The sequence below is a fragment of the Lithobates pipiens genome, unplaced genomic scaffold (genome assembly GCF_037356315.1).
Source record: "Lithobates pipiens isolate NorthernLeopardFrog02 unplaced genomic scaffold, aLitPip1_a1.2 Scaffold_10, whole genome shotgun sequence".
In the NCBI taxonomy this organism is placed as follows: Eukaryota; Metazoa; Chordata; class Amphibia; order Anura; family Ranidae; genus Lithobates; species Lithobates pipiens.
The window spans coordinates 175,380,152-175,390,828 of NW_027507686.1; positions in this window are offsets into that span (position 1 = coordinate 175,380,152).

Here is a 10,677-nt window from a genome sequence, read left to right on the forward strand (position 1 = left end):
AATTTTCACAGGTGGAGACACCCCAAGTATCCACTGGAACACCTGTGTGGGACACCTTCAAAAGTTTGTTCATGTGTCCCACACTAGTGCTCCTGAGTCCAGATGTATAAACAGCTGCTGAATTAAGCTTGCATTTCATTCTAATTCCAAACACATCTAGAAATCAATGTCCCAAACTTATTTTTAGACAAATAAGCATGACCAAATGTATGTAACCTGTATCTGCCCAAAACATCATATTTAATTAGCAAATAATGTTTCCTATGCCTGATTAATGTGCCCACGAACATGAAAGTCACCATTTTAAACTGTACAACAGTAATGAAAATAACATGGTGCAGCATGCAAGTAATAATAATAATTGGAACACATGACTACTACTTACTTTTTAGAAGAACTTTCTTGATCCGTCTATACTGATCCTGCTCCCTCAGTTTCAGGTCTGACCATTGTGTCCTTATTTGCTCCTTTGATTGTCGCACCCCAAAATTTGTGTGTAGACTCTTCACAAATTTCATCATGATTTTGTCCTTTCTCACATTCGGGTTGGTGTACGGTCTATTCTTGCCATTCTGACTCCAACCACACACTTGCTCTATCTCCGTCATGTCACTCCTACTGCGCACCAAAGAGAAGGGGAGGGGTATATTCTCTAAAGAACGTCAGGGGCGGGCGACACTGGCGGAGTTTCACGCATGGGCAGTGTATATAAAGTTAACACGCGTGTGTTGTATGCACGTTCTGTGTGCGGAGGAAGGAGGACGAATGTTCTAACGAAGGTAACATTTTAACTTGGGCCATCAGTGGCCTATACTGATTCAAGATTGAGACCTATATTGGGAAAAGATTATGAGAGTTCAGGCTGACATTAGCGTTTTGGTCTTGTGTATTGTCTTATAGCAAATATTAACCACTTTAAGGACCCAAAATTCATGACTAGTTTCATAGACAAATACAGGGAGATGAGGAATTTGTGGGAGGTGAAACACAGCTTATAATATAATAAACAAGCTAGGAGGTCAACGCTGGAGAAACTTCTGGAATTTGTGAAGACTCAGGTCCCCGATGCAACCATTTTGTTCTTGGAAAAGAAAATTGGGATCTTGAGGAACATGTATAAGCCCTTGTACACACGGTCGGACATTCCGACAACAAAATCCGTCGATTTTGTCTGAAACTGGTGTTGCATACACACGGTCGGACAAAGTTGTCGGAAAATCCGATCGTTCGTAACGTGATGACGTTATTTTGTTACGACGGGATTATGTTCAGGCTAGTAGCCAATAGCTTTGGTCTCATAATTTGATCTAAGCATGCATGGCACTTTGTCCGATTGGAATTCTCTACAAACGATTGGACAAAGTCCGATCGGATCATGTTGTCAGAAAATTTTTATATCCAGCTCTCAAGCTTTGTCGGTCGAATATTCAGACGGAAACAGTCCAATGGAGCCTAAACACGGTCTGATTATCCGACAACACGGTCCGATCAGACATTTTCTATTGAAATGTCCGACCGTGTGTACAAGGGCTAAGAAGGAGCATAATAAGATCCAGAAATCACTCCGATCAGGAGCATCAGCAGCACAAGTGTATGTACCCAGGCTGTGGTACTTCAACAAACTGTGGTTTCTGGATGACCAGACTGAAGCCAGAGAATCACTTTCAGCCTTCCCTCCACCCTTTCTTGAACCCCAGCAGAGGCTGACGAGGAACAACCTGGGCCTTCCATTCTGGAAGAAGTGGATGTGCCCAGCTGGAGCCAGGTATATTATTTTTAGACATATTTATTGTCCTAATAGTAATGATGTTAACTAGATGTTATAATTGATAACAAATTAATGATTTAAAACAAAGACATTTACATATCAATAGACAGTAGTGGCCAAAAATGTTTGGGACAAGAATGAAAAATGCTGGGGTCAGAATCATATTATTTTCTATTTATTAACATTAAATTTGGAAGTCATGAGCTGAAAATTGTGTATGATTGATGAAGCAAAAACTAAAACTATGTCCCTTTTTTATACACAGGATAAGCTTAACGAGGAGGGTCTGGAAAATGGCAGCCAGGAGGAGGCTGTGCCCAGTGGAGGGCCAGGAGGAGTCTGGGAAAACTGTCAGCCAGGAGGTGGGCAGGCTCAGTAGGAGCCTCACCCAATCCCAGGTACCTCCCCTCCGCCTTACAACAAAAAGTCCCATGAAGGGGACGATGACAGAGGAGGCAGCACTGGGCCTCATTAGGGAAACAAGTGATGTCCTCAGAAGCCCCCCAACGCTGAAGAGGCCTATGGCTGCTATCTAGTCACAAGATTGCTGAAATTATAGGCGGGCTAATGCCTCATCTGTGAGGGAATTATTGGTGAGGCCCTTCAGAAGGGGATGAGGGGCCAGCTTACTGAGAACAGCCACATATATGAGCTTTCCCATCCTCCTCCTCCTCCTCCTGCCACAACTCCACCATCAGAGGCACAGACTCCAAGGAAGGCTGCAGGGAAGCATGGAGGGAAGGCTGCAGCGAAGAGAAGAAAGTGATGACCTGGCTTCAGTCTGGTCTGACAGAAGATGCAGGCTGGTGTAGTACCACAGCCTGGGGACAGATTTGTCATCTGCTGCTGGTCCTAATCTCTGGGATTTCTGGACCAGATTGTGCTCCAAATTATATGGACTCCTCAAGCTAACAATTTTATTTTCCACAGACTTGATGTGTGCCCTGGGAACCAAAAGGATTCACAAATTCCAAAAGTTTCTCCAGCATTGCCCTCCTCTTTATTTTGTTATCAGCCAGAATAAATGGAAAATTTATTTTCTGAAAATACTTGCCTATGTGTTTTTCTACAAAAAGGACAGTTTGTGAGTAGGCAGGTACATTTCTAAAAGACAATGTCAAATTAACAAAAATAAAATAAAAAAATAAATAAAAATAAATAAAAAATACAATATAATAATGTTATTGTGGTAACTTGACACACAAAAAATAAAATTACATTTGGAATCACTAGAAAATAATTTTTCAATAATCCAAAAAAAAAGGAGATCTTGTTGAAATAAAAAAAAAGACTATAAAAATTAATTCTAAACATTATTATGGAGATCAGGCTTTTAAAAATTAAAAGATTATTCATGAGATCAGGAGAAATAATCAAGAAATAAGTAGACATGTGCTGAGTAAAATATTTTGTTTCGGAATTTCGTTTTCGTCCGAAAAATTAATTTATTTAGTTACTCCCGAAATTTGTTTTTATTTATTTCGTTTTTCGTTCAAAAATTGCATTCCTCCGAAAATCCACATGAATTACGGTTGAATCTGTCTTTGAAGGCTTATGGTGTCTGTCGAATGTACAAAGAAGATTCGACGGAGCTATTATATAGCATACTTCGTGTGAACTTTAGAACCCTATTAAAGTCTATGGGACTCCAACGTTCAAAATCGAAAGTGCTAATTTTAAGGGCTAATTTGCAAGTTACTGTCCTAAAAAGTGTTTGGGGACCCGGGTCCTGCCCCAGGGGACATGTATCAATGCAAAGAAAAGTTTTAAAAACTGCATTATTTTCGGGAGCAGTGATTTTATTAATGATTAAAGTGAAACAATAAAAGTGTAATATTCCTTTAAATTTCGTAGGGGGGGGGGGTGTCTATAGTATGCCTGTGAAGGGGCGCATGTTTCTGGTGCTTAGAACTGTCCCTGCACAAAGTGTCATTTATGCAGGAAAAAAAAGTCCTTTAAAATCACTCACAGCTATTGTGAATTGTCGGCTCTGTAATACAGAGAACACTCATTGAATTCCATTGATAAAAAAAAAAAAATAATAATAAATTTAAAAAAAAGCGTGGGGGTCCCCCAAATTCAACTACCATGCCCTTCAGGTCTGGTATGGATATTAAAGGGAACCCTGTGTCAAATTTTAAAAAAAAATGACGTGGGGTTCCCCCTAAATATCCATACCAGACCCTTCAGATATGTGTATCAAAACAACTTCATTATTCTGGCATTAAAAGAAGAAAAGAATGTGTTGCATTAAAAGATCACAGAATTTGCTGCGTGAGGAATGTGCTAGCTCCATTACGATTGCTGCTTTGATGCTCCGTCTCATACCTGCTTCAGAGGATGCGTTGTTTTTGGGATGTCGGGACAGCATACAGAAGAGCGATTTTCCCGATAGGAATTGGTTCAGTCGGAAATATATAAAACATGTTCTATTTCTAGGTCCGTCAGAATTTTCAATGTAAAAAGTCCGATGGGGCATACACACGATTGGAATATAAGATGAAAAGCTCCTATCTGACTTTTTCTGTTGGACATTCCACTCGTGTGTACACGGCATTAGATATTGGGGCCACGCTGAAGACATACGTACAGAGGACAACCTCTTTCAGAAGGGCTGAGAACCTGTTCATTATTCCAGCTGGGATAAGAAAAGGGCTAGCAGCATCCACAAGGACTCTGGTAGGACCATCAAGAGAGCTTATGAAGCAAGAGCCCTGGAGCCTCCAATGAATGTAAGAGCGCACTCGACTAGAAGCCTGGCTCCATTGTGGGCAGAGTTCAAGGGTGTATCCCCAGAAATTATTTGCAGAGCCGCAACGTGGTCAACATATGACTAGGGATGAGCTGAACACCCCCCGATTCGGTTTGCAGCAGAACATAGAAACATGCAAAAAGTTTGCTTGAACACACAAACACTGTTAAAGTCTATGGGACACGCACATAAAAAAATCAAAAGTGCTAATGTTAAAGGCTTATATGCAAGTTATTGCCATAAAATGTGTTTGGGGACCTGAGTCCTGCCCCAGGGGACATGTATCAATGCAAAAAAAAGTTTTAAAAACTGAAGTTTTTTCGGGAGCAGTGATTTTTAAGAATGCTTAAGCTTGAAACAATAAAAATTAAATATTCCTTTAAATATCGTGCCTGGGGGGTGTCTATAGTATGCCTGTAAATTGGCGCAGTTTTCCCGAGTTTAGAACAATACCACAGCCAAATGACATTTCTAAAGCTACTCTTGGTGAGTGCAGGAAAGGGCCCTGCTGTGAAATACTATATCAAAAATTGTAATTACATGCCCCTGTTAAACAGGGGCAGAAAAATTGGGCCTTTGGTGGTGGTAGTGCCACAACAATGTAAGCCCTCTCAGTTACTCTTGGTGGACTCAGGAAAGGGCCCTGCTGTGAAATATCATATCAAAAAGTTTAATTACATACCCCTGTTAAACAGAGGCAGAAAAATTGGGCCTTGGGTGGTAGTGGTGCCACAACACTGTAACCCATCACGTTTACTCTTGTTAGGCGCAGGAATGGGCCCTGCTGTCAAATATTATATCAAAAATTGTAATTACATGCCCCGTTAAACAGGGGCAGAAAAAATGTGCCTTTGGCGGTGGTGGTGGTACCCTAAACCAAAAATATTGTTTGAAGCTAGCATAATCAAGATTGAGGAGGAATAGGATAGTCACTCAGCATAGGCAGTCTTCAAGGGATCCCACATCCATTTTAAAATCAATCAGTTACATCGGGATCAGTTGCTTTATAGCTGCTGATCCAAGACTGATTCATTTAGATGAATGCGAGACACACTCTATGATCCGTTACAAACCTTCCAGCAGCACAAGACAGTAGCTTAATTGCATATTGAGCAAGTTCTGGTCAGTGGTCCATCCTCAAGACCCAGTAACCCAGTGGATGGTCTGTTGGAAAAATCTCCAAGTCTGCTCTTGCCCTTAGCTATTCCTGCACCATGTAATGCAGATGCTGGCGATGGTTGCTTGAACCAATCAGACCTTGGAGCTGAGGACTGAAAAATTGTCTAAAAGGCATCGGTCAGCCAGCCACCTTTTCCGCCGATCTTCCTCTGACTGAACGAAGCTTCAGCAACACGTTGTCTAGCACCAGGAAATTGTAACCTCCCAGGATCTGGAAATGTATTGCACAAACCTTTCTTCAAGGCCTCCTGAAGATGTTTCATCCTTTGCTCCCTCTGCAAAGGCAGGATAACCTTGTAATGTGGATCAAGAAGGGTTGCCAGCCAGTAATGATCCCTCTCCTTGATACCACATATCCTAAGGTCCTTTTCGGTGGCTTTGCAGATTCAGGGAGGCCATGCAGCATAAGTTTGCAGAGGCAATAGATTCTGAGTCCTCTGGGTCACTAAGGATCACATGATCCATAACAACCTCTTCCCAGCCACATACAAATCCTTGGGTTTCTGGGGACTGAAAACCATCCCTTGAAGATTGCTGCTGATTGTTATCATTCACGACACAATCCTCCTCCTCCTCTTCTTCCTGTGTGTTTGGCAGGCCCACAGGAATACTATCTGGATAAAGGGGGCCTTGAGAGGTAAGGAAGTTCTCCTCTTCCTCCCTCTATTTAGCCTCAAGTGCAATGTGTTTTCACTTAGGGGTGTACTCACTTTTGTTGCCAGTGGTTTAGACATTAATGGCTGTGTGCTGAGTTATTTTGAGGGGACAGCAAATTTAGACTGTTGTACAAGCTATACACTCACTAATTTACATTGCAGCAAAGTGTAATTTCTTCAGTGTTGTCACATGAAAAGATATAATAAAATTTTTATAAAAATGTGAGGGGTGTACTCACTTTTGTGAGATACTGGATATACTTCAGCCATCACTTGAAGATGGCAACACAGCTTAAGTTACAAACTGTTCAGCATTATTCCTGAGAGATATAGCATGACAGGATAGACAAGAGGCCTACTACTCATAAGAGGGGTGTTCCTGAGTTTGGCATCCAATGACAAGGGGTGCTAGTAGTCTCAAAACTGCATAACATCCTTACACTGCTCCAGGCTTTACCTTTAACCACTTCGTGCCCACGCTATAGCCAAATGACGGCTGCAGCACGGACGCCAACTGCTGGGAGGCCGCCTCTGGACGTCCTCCCTTTATCTTCTGTAAGTTCTGTGCTGGCCGTCTCCCCCGGACACAGCCAGTCACAGATCGCTGTAAATGGCCAATCACAGCGGCCATTTACAGCGTGATCGGCGTGCCCAATGAGAGATGATCTCATATGTAAACATATGAGATCATCTCTCATTGCCATCTTTCCCTCCTCACACAGACAGCGTGTGAGGAGGGAGAGATGAACCGCTGCATCTCTGCAGCGGTCAGTGTAAAAAATAAAAATAAAATAAAAATGCACTGCCCATCTGTCCCCACTGCCACCTGTCCCCACTGCCCCCACTGCTATCTGCTCCCACTGCCACCTGTCAGTGCCATCTGCCCCCACTGCCACCTGTCATCAGTGCCATCTGTCCCCAGTGCCACCTGTCATCAGTGCCATCTGTCCCCAGTGCCCCCTGTCATCAGTGCCATCTGTCATCAGTGCCACCTGTCCCCAGTGCCATCTGTCATCAGTGCCATCTGTCCCCAGTGCCACATATAAGTGCCATCTGTCATCAGTGCCACCTGTCATCAGTGCCACATCAGTGTCATGTGCAATTAGTACCACATAGTGCCATCTGTCATCAGTGCCACGTGTCATCAGTGCCACATAGTGCCATCTGTCATCAGTGCCATATCAGTGTCATGTGTCATCAGTGCCACATATTAGTGCCATCAGTCATCAGTGCCACGTATCAGTGCCATCTGTCCACAGTGCCACCTGTCAGTGTCACGTGCCATCTGTTATCAGTGTCATGTGTCATCAATGCCAGGTATCAGTGCCATCTGTCATCAGTGTCACGTGTCATCAGTGCCACGTATTAGTTCCATCTGTCATCAGTGCCACATATTAGTGCCATGTGTCCTCGGTGCCACGTGTCATCAGTGCCACGTATAAGTGCCATCTGTCATCAGTGCCACATATTAGTGCCATCTGGCTGTAAAAAAAAATCCCACACATGTGGTATCGTAATACTCAGCAGGAGTGGCAGAATTTATTTTGGGGCATTATGTGTGGTATACACATGCCACATGAGAGAAATAACCTATTACAATGACAATTTTGTGGAAAAAATTTAAATAAAATAAAAAATCTTCATTTTGCAAAGAATTGTGGGAAAAAATGACAACATCAAAAAGCTCACCATTCCTCTTACTAAATACCTTGGAATGACTACTTTCAAAAAAGGGGTCATTTGGGGGGTATTTGTACTTTCCTGGCTTGTTCGGGTCACAAGAAATGAGATAGGCCACCAGTACATAAGATGTGATCAATTTTGTGTGATTCGCTTCACAGCTTGTAGACTATCTAACTTTCACAAAGACCAAATAATATCCACTAATTTGGGTTATTTTTACCAAAGATATGTAGCAGTATAAATTGTGGCCAAAATGTATGAAGTAAAATTAATAATTTGCTAAATTTTATCACAGAAACAAAGAAAAATGTGTGTTTTTTTCAAAATTTTCGTTATTTTTTCATTTATAGCACAAAATACCACCAAAAGATCAAATACCACCAAAATAAAGCTCCATTTGTGGGGAAAAAAGGACAAAAAATTCATTTGGGTACAGTGTTGCATGACTGAGTAATTGTCATTCAAAGTGCGAGAGCACCGAAAAGCTGAAAATTGGTCTGGGCAGGAGGGGTATTTAAGTGTCCAGTAGGCAAGTGGTTAATGGGAAATGAAAAGAATAAGCCCCAACTGCATACATATTGATCTGTAACAAAAATGGACCTGAAGCACTACACCACTGCTAAGAGGATACAGCTTTATCCAAATAAAAGTCAGCAGGACAATCCAAAAAGTAATCAACACATTTTGGGATTCATGTGCTCATGCGCAAAGGTGAACACAAGCACCGGTCTCGTGACATATGTAAACAGCAATTGTTTACAATATGTAAACAGTTCGTGGTGAGGTATGTCAGATTGAGGGCAGCAGACCTCTTCTGTAAATATAAAGTAGTAACCTGTAAAGGATTTTAAAGGCTTTTAAAAATGTATGTAGTTTGTTGCCGATGTACGGTTGTGCGCAATTTTAAAGCATGTACAGTAGTGTTTGGTATCCATGTACTCAGCATAAGATCGTCTTTTTTTTTTCATCCAACATTTGGGCAACATAGTATGTTTTAGTGCATTAAAATGAAAAAAAGTGTTTGAAAAATCGCTGCACAAATACTGTGTGAAAAATAATTGCAACACCCACATTTTTAATTTGTAGAGTTTTTTGCAGCTCTCATTTGTTATTGAAAATTAAGAAAGAAAAGGAAAATGTTTTTTTTTTTTTTCCTTTTTAAATTTTCAAAACTTTGTGACAAAAAGCGAGATCTGCAAAATAATCAACATGCCTCTCAGAAAACAGCTTGGGGTATTTACTTTCCAAAATGGGGTAATTTTTGGGGGTTTTGTGCTATCTTGGAATTTCACGGCCTCCAAAGCTGTGATAGGCAGTGAGGAGTGAAATCAAAAATTTACGCCCTTAGAAAGCATGAAGGTGCTTGATTTTCGGGGTCCTGTACGTGGTTAGACTGCCAAAAAGTCCCACACATGTGGTATCCGTGTACTCAGGAGAAACAGCTGAATTTATTTTGGGGTGTAATTCCACATGTTTGAACAAATATATCATTTATTGACAACTTTGTGTAAAAAAAAAAAAAATAATAATAAATGTAATTTTCCCAAAACTTGTGGTAAAATATAAAATAGTTCATGGACTCAACTTGCCTCTCGGCAAATAGCTTGAAGTGTCTTTTTTTTCCAAAATGGGGTCATTTGGAGGGGTTTTGTGCTAGCTTGACATTTCAGGGCCTCTGAAACTGTGATAGGTAGTGAGGAAGTAAAATCACCATTTTTTACGCCTTTAGAAAGCCTGAAGGCAGTGATTGTTTGTTTGGGTCCTGTACATGGCTATGCTCCCAAAAAGTCTCACACATGTGGTATCCCCATTGTCAGGAGAAGCAGCAAAATATATTTTGAGATGTAATTCTACATCTACCCATGGCATGTGTGAGCAATATATCATTTAGTAACAACTTTGTGTACATTTATAATTTTTTTGTCATTTTTCAATCACTTGTGACAAAAAATGTAAATATTGAATGGGCTCAACATGCCTCTCAGCAATTTTATGGGGGTGTCTACTTTCCAAAATTGGGTCAAATGGGGGGGGGGGGTTGTACTGCCCTGTCATTTTAGCACCTTAAGAAATTAGATAGACAATCATAAATTAAAAGCTGTGTAAATTCCCGAAAATGTACTCTAGTTTGTAAACGCTATAATTTTTGCGTAAACCAATAAAGATCCATTAATGAAATTTTTTAACCAAAGACATGTGGCTGAATAAATTTTGGCCTAAATGTATGACTAAATGAGTTTTTTTATAACTAAATTTGTGTCTTCTCTTTGTGAATAAAAGAGGACGCAAATTTAGTTTGGGTACAGCATTGCAAGACTGCGCAATTACCAGTTAAAGCAGCGCAGTGCCAAATTGTAAAAAGTGCTCTGGTCATTAAGGGGCAATTCTTCCGGAGTTTAAGTGGTTAAACTTGCTCACGGCTGTAATGTATTGTCGACTTCCGGCAATATAGATGAAAAATCAATAAAAAAAAATGGCAAAATGAAAAAAAAATGTTTGCGTGGGACCCCCCCAAAATCCATACCAGACCCTTATCCAAGCATGCAGCCAAGCAGGCCAGGATAGGAAGGGATGAGTGAGCAGCAACACAAAACTTCAGCGCTAAAATTTACAGTCATATCTAAAGCATTGTCCTTTCA